General features: G+C 32.1%; 1 protein-coding gene across 1 annotated transcript in view; it reads left to right on the top strand.

Moving 5' to 3' along the window:
• Positions 1 to 941: 941 nt before the first annotated feature.
• klg (klingon) overlaps positions 942 to 8,940 on the top strand; it is a 561,744-nt gene continuing 553,745 nt past the window's right edge. Inside the window, exon 1 of the mRNA XM_067762653.1 lies at positions 942 to 1,945. The gene's annotated coding sequence lies outside the window, so the exon portion shown is untranslated. The remainder of the gene's footprint in view (positions 1,946 to 8,940) is intronic.

Genomic DNA, 8,940 nt, shown 5'->3' with positions numbered 1-8,940 from the left:
TTTCTTCGAGGGTCCAAGAAACGCCCAAGAACACCCTTGCAACCCTTTCAAAGAATTTTCAGCACAATTTTTATCGCGTCCAACCCAATTGTCAACCTTACCTACTTATGGCAAATCCCTTTTCTTAACAGTCGAGGCTCTGCCGACCCCAATTTCCTTATGGATTTAGAGCGTGGGAGGGCGGTATGGCCTGGAAGGTTTCATGTGGTCATACTAAATCGTTTCCGAGATGGTCGAACTAGTACCATTAGGTACTTGTTACCTGAAGTAGGGGATCTGCATACGGCGAAGGACCATCAACATCGATAACACTCCCCAAAATCTTCGGGGAGTGTCCTTATCCCTACAACAACAACATTTCTTTCAAATTTCTTGAGCCTTTTCTTGTGATCTGGATACCGCGCTATAAGCTAGATCTCAAAAGCCCTTCTAGCAAAAAAAAAAAAAAAAATAAATGTGTATTTGAAAAGTCTCAAATTTAGACCAATATAGAATACTCAATAGCACGACATGAACTCATTTCTTACTCACAAATATCAACACTCTCATTTCTACTCATTTTATACTCTGTGCTTGCTTACTTTTTAATTGTTTACCTATTTTCCATGCATCTGTGAAGCGAAATGAATTCCTAGACAGTACTAAGTTGTTTGGACTTTGTCCTGCAATACCGACGCAACACGTTACTTCAACTCATTTATCCCTTTTTATCAAAACAATGCAATAATAAAAACAAAACTGAGCCAACTTACGAATATAAAAAAAGAGACTCGGCAAAAATCCGGCAAACGAACACAACTATACGGAGAATAAGGGTAGAATTAGTGGTGTTTTTGCAACGCAGTCTTATAGCCGCGAATTGACCCCCGAAGTATGTGAATGCACGAGTTTAGTGTTGTCGGTTGTCTAGTTAGAATTTCAGTTGGTTTGATTGAGAAAAAGCAAAAACGTTTAGTTTGAAGTGAACTTTCGGTAATGTTAACACGTATAACGCGGAAGCGCTTCACATGGATTTTGTTCTAAAAAAAGTACTATTTAGCAGCAGCAAGCGTTGAATTTTTGTTATGCACGAGTGCATAAACGACAACAAAATTAGGTAACAGATTTGAAAGCAAAAAATTAAAATAGAATGTGAAAGATTGAATCAAAATGTGATTAAAAAATATAATTAAAACTTATTGCTTAAAACGGTTGATTGCATTATTTAACGCTTTAAAGTCGTTAAGCACGTGTTTCATAATTGTGTTTGTGCTTTGGTGTGACAGTGAACCTATGTTCAATTAAAGTGTAGCACACTTTTGGGCGCAAGGATACAATAATAGCAAATAACAGCAAATTGTGCGAAATAAACAAAGTATTTTTTACACAATAAGATTGCATATGTCATTTAAAATCTGCAAGTGGTTTAGTGCTGTTGACACATTTGAAACTTAAATACAACAACACATTTTCGGCGTTTAAGCTGCTTATTGCCGTATTTGTTCACGAAACGTATCATCGTCAACATGATTTTGTTTTGATTTGGAAGTGTGAGCATCATAACGATTAACTAGTCGTTCTTTCGATGTGCTAACTTGATGATAACACCATCATATAGAAATTGTGAAATTTAACGGCAATCTGTGAATGTAGGATTATAAAAAAGAAATAGAAAAAGTAATTGAAAAAGAATACTATTAAAATAATAAGTGAATATATACAAATTTCAAGTATTGACGTTAATACTTTAAATAATGCGTGAAAAAACGGTGGAAAACAGAAATCAGCAAAACAGTGCTCAGATAACAGAATCTATATATATTTAGTATAATATTACCCATAGCCATTTTTAGAAGTACTTCCTAAAAATCGAAAATACAAAGCATACAATCGAGCTCTAACTAAATACTAAACCATACAAATTGAAGAGGAGCGCATCTTAATATATTTAAAGTAAAACAAACAAGTAAGTGAATATTTATTATAATAAACTCACATAATAAATCGTTTTATTGTTAAAGTGAATGTCAGCGTGAAGAAGTGTTTAATCGGTACGTAAAGACCAATATCGGAAAATGTTTTTTTTTAACACTAAATAACACTGTGCACTAATTAAACCTGCAGATCATTAACCGGAGGCCCCAAATTCTAACCTTCGCTAACGCTAAAACTCTCTCGCCAAAAATATCTAAATCAGTATCAAGTGCGCAGAAAAGTATGCAACATTTTGATCCATATGGTCTTAAGTTATTAAATGCTGCATACTTTTCTGCGAACTTGACACTGTTTTTGTTATTTTTTACAATAAAGTTTTATGCCCCTATTACCGTTTACAACTCCACTCTGGTTGGGTTGAAATTTCGCAATTTGGTATTACAGATTACAACTCAACCTGCCAAAAAAAATGTCGGTTGAGTTGTCTAAATCTTACAACTGATTACTAGCAGTTGTCTCATACAATTTTGCAGTTGTTTTGAAAAAATGTATCGTTTGAGAAGACGGTTCACCACCTAATTTTTAAGAAAAATTTTCAAAGTTGGTATCAAAAGACGGGTTTCGACCTCCGATTTAAGAATCCGAAAACAAAAATTAAAAGTTTAATTTCTATCATATCATTTCGGTACAAATTTTCATGTGGATATATTTTGCCAGATTTTTTGTACACATTAATGCAGAAAGTCGTTGGACCTACCCAGGGTTATTGTTACAAATCGCGGCCAAAGGCCGCCAACACAGAACGATCTTCTGTGCAAAAAAAAAACCGTGGATCGGGCCTCATATTTCGGACCCTCGGGCATTTTGTGGGTTTCTGTTAATATTTTGCGACAGAAATACAATTTTTAATTTCCGCTTTCGAATCCTAAAAACGGAGATCGAAACGCGTCTTTTGATACCACCTTTGATAAGAGTTAGATGGTGCACGTGCTCATAAAACGTTACAAAAGCAAAAAATTTAAAGCCGGTAGTTAAACACTTTTTAAACAAACAATAATCAAAAATTGTGTGCACATTTATAGAATAAGCAACGTTTAAACGAAGCATTACATTGAATAACTTTTTGACTTTATTGAGCGACATTCCGAAGTTGGACGAGGCTGGCCGCAGTACGGATGCAGCCAAACTAGGTCAAATTATGTGAACGTGAGTTCCATTTATACTAATCACTACTCCTGGGCATTCTGTTTTAGAGTAAAATACAATTTTTGCTCTTTGGGTTTTAATCCACTTCGCACAAATATGCTCCTCAATAATATCCAACCAGTCCAACACCAAAATCATTTCCACAGCATTTTTGATAGCTGCCATCAGCAAGGAATCTGAATATGGCGCATAATTTTTAAATAGGGGTACAGCCTTCCCTCGAAACGGTTTGTGGAAATGGTCCTTTATTTTGTTTAGTAATGAGTAAAATGCTTCCTTTGAAATCTGCAAAATAACTTCATTTGAAGCTCATCATTTGTCACTTAAACATTTTCTTACTTGGTGCTTGGTAGTTCCAATGTATTGGAATGACCACGAGAATGTTTTCTGTATTCGCGACATGTTAATCACCAACATTTTCGCCATTCTAAAATAGATTTCATATCATATATTATCTTGTAATAACAAAATCACTTTTGCAAATGCTTAAATTTTCGCCACAAATTGATCAGATGTTCACTTATCTGTCAAATTATCACTTTCTGAAGTTGGCAGCACTAATTCAACTTCAACTGAAATAAGTTGTAATTCGTAATACCAAACAGGAGTTGAGTTGTCTGAAAGTTGAGTTGTTTTAATTACAACCCAACTAAGTTGAGTTGTATACCGTAATAGGGGCATTAGCTTTAGCGAAACTGTCCCCAAGTGCCAAATTTCGCTAACGCCAAAAGTCTTTAAAATAGTATCAAGTGCGCAGGAGAGCATGAAACATCTAGTTTAGTGTCATAAGGCATCACCGCCTAAGTCCTATGCTAAAATACAAGGGTTTTTGATGTTATTTCTTGTGACTATGTGGTACTATATGTTCCATACTTTTCTGCGCACTTGATTCTGTTTTAAATAAATTTGGCGTTGGAGTTTTAGGGTTGGAAAAGGATGGAGTTTGGGGGCTCTTCGCTTGATCTAAATATCGGATGAGATTTAACATTTTGGCTCTTGTTTTCGAGATGTTTTCACATACAGTATTTTCTTGCAATGGATTGGTGTCCTGGCATTTGCGTCCTGCAGGGAAGGTTAGGCTAAATCCGACTGAAGCCACTGTAAACGTTTTCAAATTACTAACTAAAAAGTACGCATTGCCGGCCAGTGAAAAAATTGTATATTATTTTTACAATTTTTAGAGGAATTTCAATTTTAATTTTCTGAATTTTATGTGTCCGAACATTTGTGCACATATTTTGAATGCCAAACAATCCTTATACTAAATTTCAAAAAATGTTTGAACGTTTTTGCTTTTGTACGTCAGGTCATTTGCTTTGTAAGTGATAGTATGTTAATCAAATAAAGCTAAATCACTCCTACGTGAAAAATGGGACTGTAATTAATTCATGCATGACTTTCAATATTTGACAGCGCGCGTACGCCTTTCAACAGAGCTACAAGTACCGTAGTTTAAAAAGTTATGATGACTTCGTTTCATCAAAACAGGCACATTTTTATTGCCCTCACATTTTTTCATGTTTGATTGCGATTTTAAGCCTTAAATAAGTGTGTGGACATTTAATAAAAAGGTGCATTTCAAAAATGCAAAAAAAAAAAACATTTTCTGCCCAGTAAAGAATATATGTCAAATCATTTGACGCTTATTTTATTTTAAGAAATTATTTTGACAAAATTTATTTACTTTTCTATCAGCCTGGAAAATGGCTGATAAGCACAAATACATTTTGTATGCTCTTTTCATAGAAAACAAATGCATACAGGCCATCCATATGCTTGCAGAGTTGAGTGCAAGAAATCAAAAAGTATACAACGTGTAGGGGCGCATTTTTTTATTCAAACGAAATCACCATTTGTAAGTAGCGAAATCAAAAATCCGAAATAGATTTGTTAAATAAAACAATCATCTCCAGCTTTTTAATAAATTTTTCCAATAGTTGTGCAAGAGTTCATAGTTGAAAAATTCCTCACAGGTACTTAGGCCTTCAAATATCAATGTCATGTTTACCAAAACCCTATTCGATACTTTTGTGAAATAAGGAGTGAGGAGATAAATGGACTTATCGTGTAATATAATCCGTGATCAAATTCATTACTTAAATTGCAATAACACTGGAATGGTGATACAAGTTGAGGTAAGACCTGAAAAAGTAGGTGCAAGTACTTAATAGGCTCATAATGATTGTTTCTACATCAAATTAAACTAAATTAAATTAAACTAAATTAAATTAAAGTAAATTAATCTAAATTAAATTAAATTAAACTAAATTAAATTAAATTAAAATAAAATAAATAAAATTAAATTAAATTAAACTAAATTAAATTAAATTAAATTAAATCAAATTAAATTAAATTAGATTAAATAAAATAAAATTAAATTAAATTAAATTACTTTTATTCTATTTCGGCCTTTATTTTGTAAATTTTTATAAAAATTTTTTTTCGAGCTCTAGGCCATGTATATGTAAATTAAAACACCAAAAATGCTTGTTTTACATATACATTTTATATCTGTCAAATTTATTTTTATGAATTTATTTTAATCGATATTTCGATTTCAAACTGAAATCATCTTCAGGAACTCTTGAGTGCACTCAATTGACAGATATAAAATTTATATGTAAAACAAGCATTTTTGGTGTTTTAATTTACATATACATGGCCTAGAGCTCGAAAAAAAAAATTTTTATAAAAATTAAATTAAATTAAATAAAATTTAACTAAATTAAATAAAATTAAATTAAATTAAATTAAATTAAATTAAATCAAATTAAATTAAATAAAATTAAACTAAATTAAATTAAATTAAACTAAATTAAATTAAATTAAATTAAAACAAATTAAACTAAATTAAATTAAATTAAATTAAATTAAATGAAAATAAATTAAATGAAATTAAATTAAATCGAATTAAATTAAATTAAATAAAATTTAACTAAATTAAATTAAATTAAATTAAGTTGAATTAAATTTAATTAAATTGAATTAAGTTAAATTAAACTTAACTAAATTAAATAAAAGTTTATCAAATTAAATTAAACTAAATTAAATTAAATAAAATAAAATTAAATTAAATTTTACTAAGTTAAATGAAATTAAATTAAATTATGTTAAACTAAATTAAATTAAATTACATTAAATCAAATTAAATTAATTTGAATTTAATCAAATTAAAATAAATTCATTTTAATATCATTATCGAAAGTATTGGATTCATTATCGATAATTTATAGATATGTTAAGAATATATTATCGATTTGCTATCGGATTGTTACTAATTTCGTATGGAAGTGCTATCGAAAATTTCTGATATATAATCAAAAGGATATCAATTTGTTTTCGTAAACTTAAAGATTTTTTATTGGAGATTTACTAATTTTATATCGGCGTGTTATCGAAAATATATCGATTTTGGTATCAAAAATTTATTGATTTGCTTTCGAAAAGTTACGATCTCTTATCGGAGTGTTACAAAATTTTAATCGGCTCCTATAAATTTGTTCACGAAAACTCATCTGTTTGTTATAAAATAAATAAATATATAAACCTCCAAAGAGATTTTAGGCCTAGCTTCTCTTCTCTTCCAATTTGCCTCGTGCTCTTTTTTGGTTTTCCTACAAATTTGTGGGACATGACCGATTTTTTTATTGCGTACTCCGAACGACATCTTCATGGCAGATGGCACCAAGAAGCTTTTCATGACAGAGATACATTCGAACACGGCCGAAAGCGACCATGCTTAGAAACATTTTTTTTGCGCGTTTTTTCCACTTGCGTCGTGCTCCCTTTTAATTTTTCTTCCAAATTGGCCGAAAGGGCCCTGCATGATCTCTATTATGTCATGCCTTATCAAGGGAAGCGCTTATCTCCTTGTTTCTGATTTTTCGCATTCAACACAACGTTAATATTTTATGTTTTTGTACAGAATATTTTCACGTTTTCCTTTTATAACTTAAGCTCCCTTATATGTAGTAGCTTCATCCTAATTACAACAATTTGTTCAGAACTGTTTCTAAGTTGATTCATAATCAATTGATGGAATTCGATCTAATTCGGTTTTGGTTTTTATTCAGTCGGTTTTTGTTTTTATGTATCCGGATTAGTGGGCATATGATGCCTTCTATTTCAACCGTCTACCGCAGCATTTATGCCAATTTCCAAAATTGATTGCTGTTTGCTAAGTCTAGTTGATGTTCTACAAATTCTTTCCTCAATTTTTTTACATGCGATTTATAAATATCTTCGTCAAGCTACAAGTGCGTTTTGGTTTTATTTATGTACATTTTATTGTTTTAACGTATTGATTTCATTAGTTTCTTCATTATTCGATTCATAATCATCATTGGGTGCTTTCGTCGAGCACATCTGTTGATCAATTGCTAAGTGATAACTTTCTGAACGCACCGTTGAGTATTTTTTATAAGCTTTCGAGAAATGAGAGTAGGACGGATTAAAGTGTCTTGGCTACTGCATGGTGGAATAACCAGGTGAAGTAAGCCGTCAATTGTCTCGCTCTAAATTCTTCTTTGTTCTGTCATTCGGCTATCTGAAAAATTTTCACCAATGTTGTCCCCGAAAAAGTGTTGCTTTTTGCATTTTTCAGGAGTAAAATATGCCACTTTTAGTACTTTTTTCACATAAACTATTAGGTGAATATCGATGGACCTTTACTGGATTTAATTACAGAAATTCATCAGTTAGGGTATCTTTGGTGTTCTCATCCATAAGTAAGGCCGTGCTAAACTAATACTTCCATATTTTTGATATTATCATTATATGTGACCCGGTATATGAAAAGGTGGCTTATGACACAAAAACAATTTTTCCACTTTTCTTCTGGTCTCGATAGTTTTCGAGACGCTCTTTCACGTGGTAACTTGCTTAGAAGTGTTCTAAAAATGTAGAGAACAGAGAGCAAAATGAAAGACGATGAAGCCTTTGGTTCCCTCGATGCCACTTTGGTGGCTGGTGTGGCATCCTCAGATTTTTTGGTAGCATTTTTTTCGATGGCAATGGAGCCAAAATATCAGTCAGAAACTGATTTGTGCTTTGCCTTTTGGGCATGACTGTTCATAATGCAAAAGAAAAACTACGAAGAAACAGAAGAAATGTATTGTTTATCTTTAACAGCTATTTCTCGCAATTTCTTTTTTGAGTCATAAGCCGCGTTTTCATAGACCGGGCTACATATACATATGTTTAATTTGTTCCCAAAAAAATTGAAAAAGGACTTTGTTAAAACAAACTATTTGCATTCACCTCATATTCAATCAAGGATTTACCCCTGTACAGTACTAGTGAAGACTTTCAAAGAATGTTTTTCTCATTCCTACAAGAACCCCAAAATTGTCGTATTATACCTTATTTTGGAAAAAATTCGGCTAAACAGTGGTATTCTAAATATACAAAAAATGCTTACTCACACTAAGATGAACGGTGAACGGGGAGCACTGCTAAAACAACAACAATAATGCTACACTTAAGGATTGTAATTTAGAAAATATGAATCCAGATGACCTTGGATCAGCATCTTATCATTCTAGGCTGAATGCCACTGGGCTAGTCTATCCCCTGATATATTTTGGTAAATAATAACTTGGTAACATTGGTATAGAGCAGAGGTAGAGGGCGGCCCCCACTCCGTTGGAAGGACCAGGTGGAAAACGATTTAAACTCCCTTGGTGTGACCAATTGGCGCCGGTTGGCGGAGCGAAGGAGCGACTGGAGCGCCTTGTCGGACGGCCATAACCGTTTAGATGGTTAAGCGCCAATTAAGTAAGTAAGTAAGTAAGTATATATTAGAAGATCATATTTTTTTAA

Source organism: Eurosta solidaginis, chromosome 1 (genome assembly GCF_040869045.1).
Source record: "Eurosta solidaginis isolate ZX-2024a chromosome 1, ASM4086904v1, whole genome shotgun sequence".
In the NCBI taxonomy this organism is placed as follows: Eukaryota; Metazoa; Arthropoda; class Insecta; order Diptera; family Tephritidae; genus Eurosta; species Eurosta solidaginis.
This window is presented reverse-complemented; position numbering and strand designations above follow the sequence as displayed.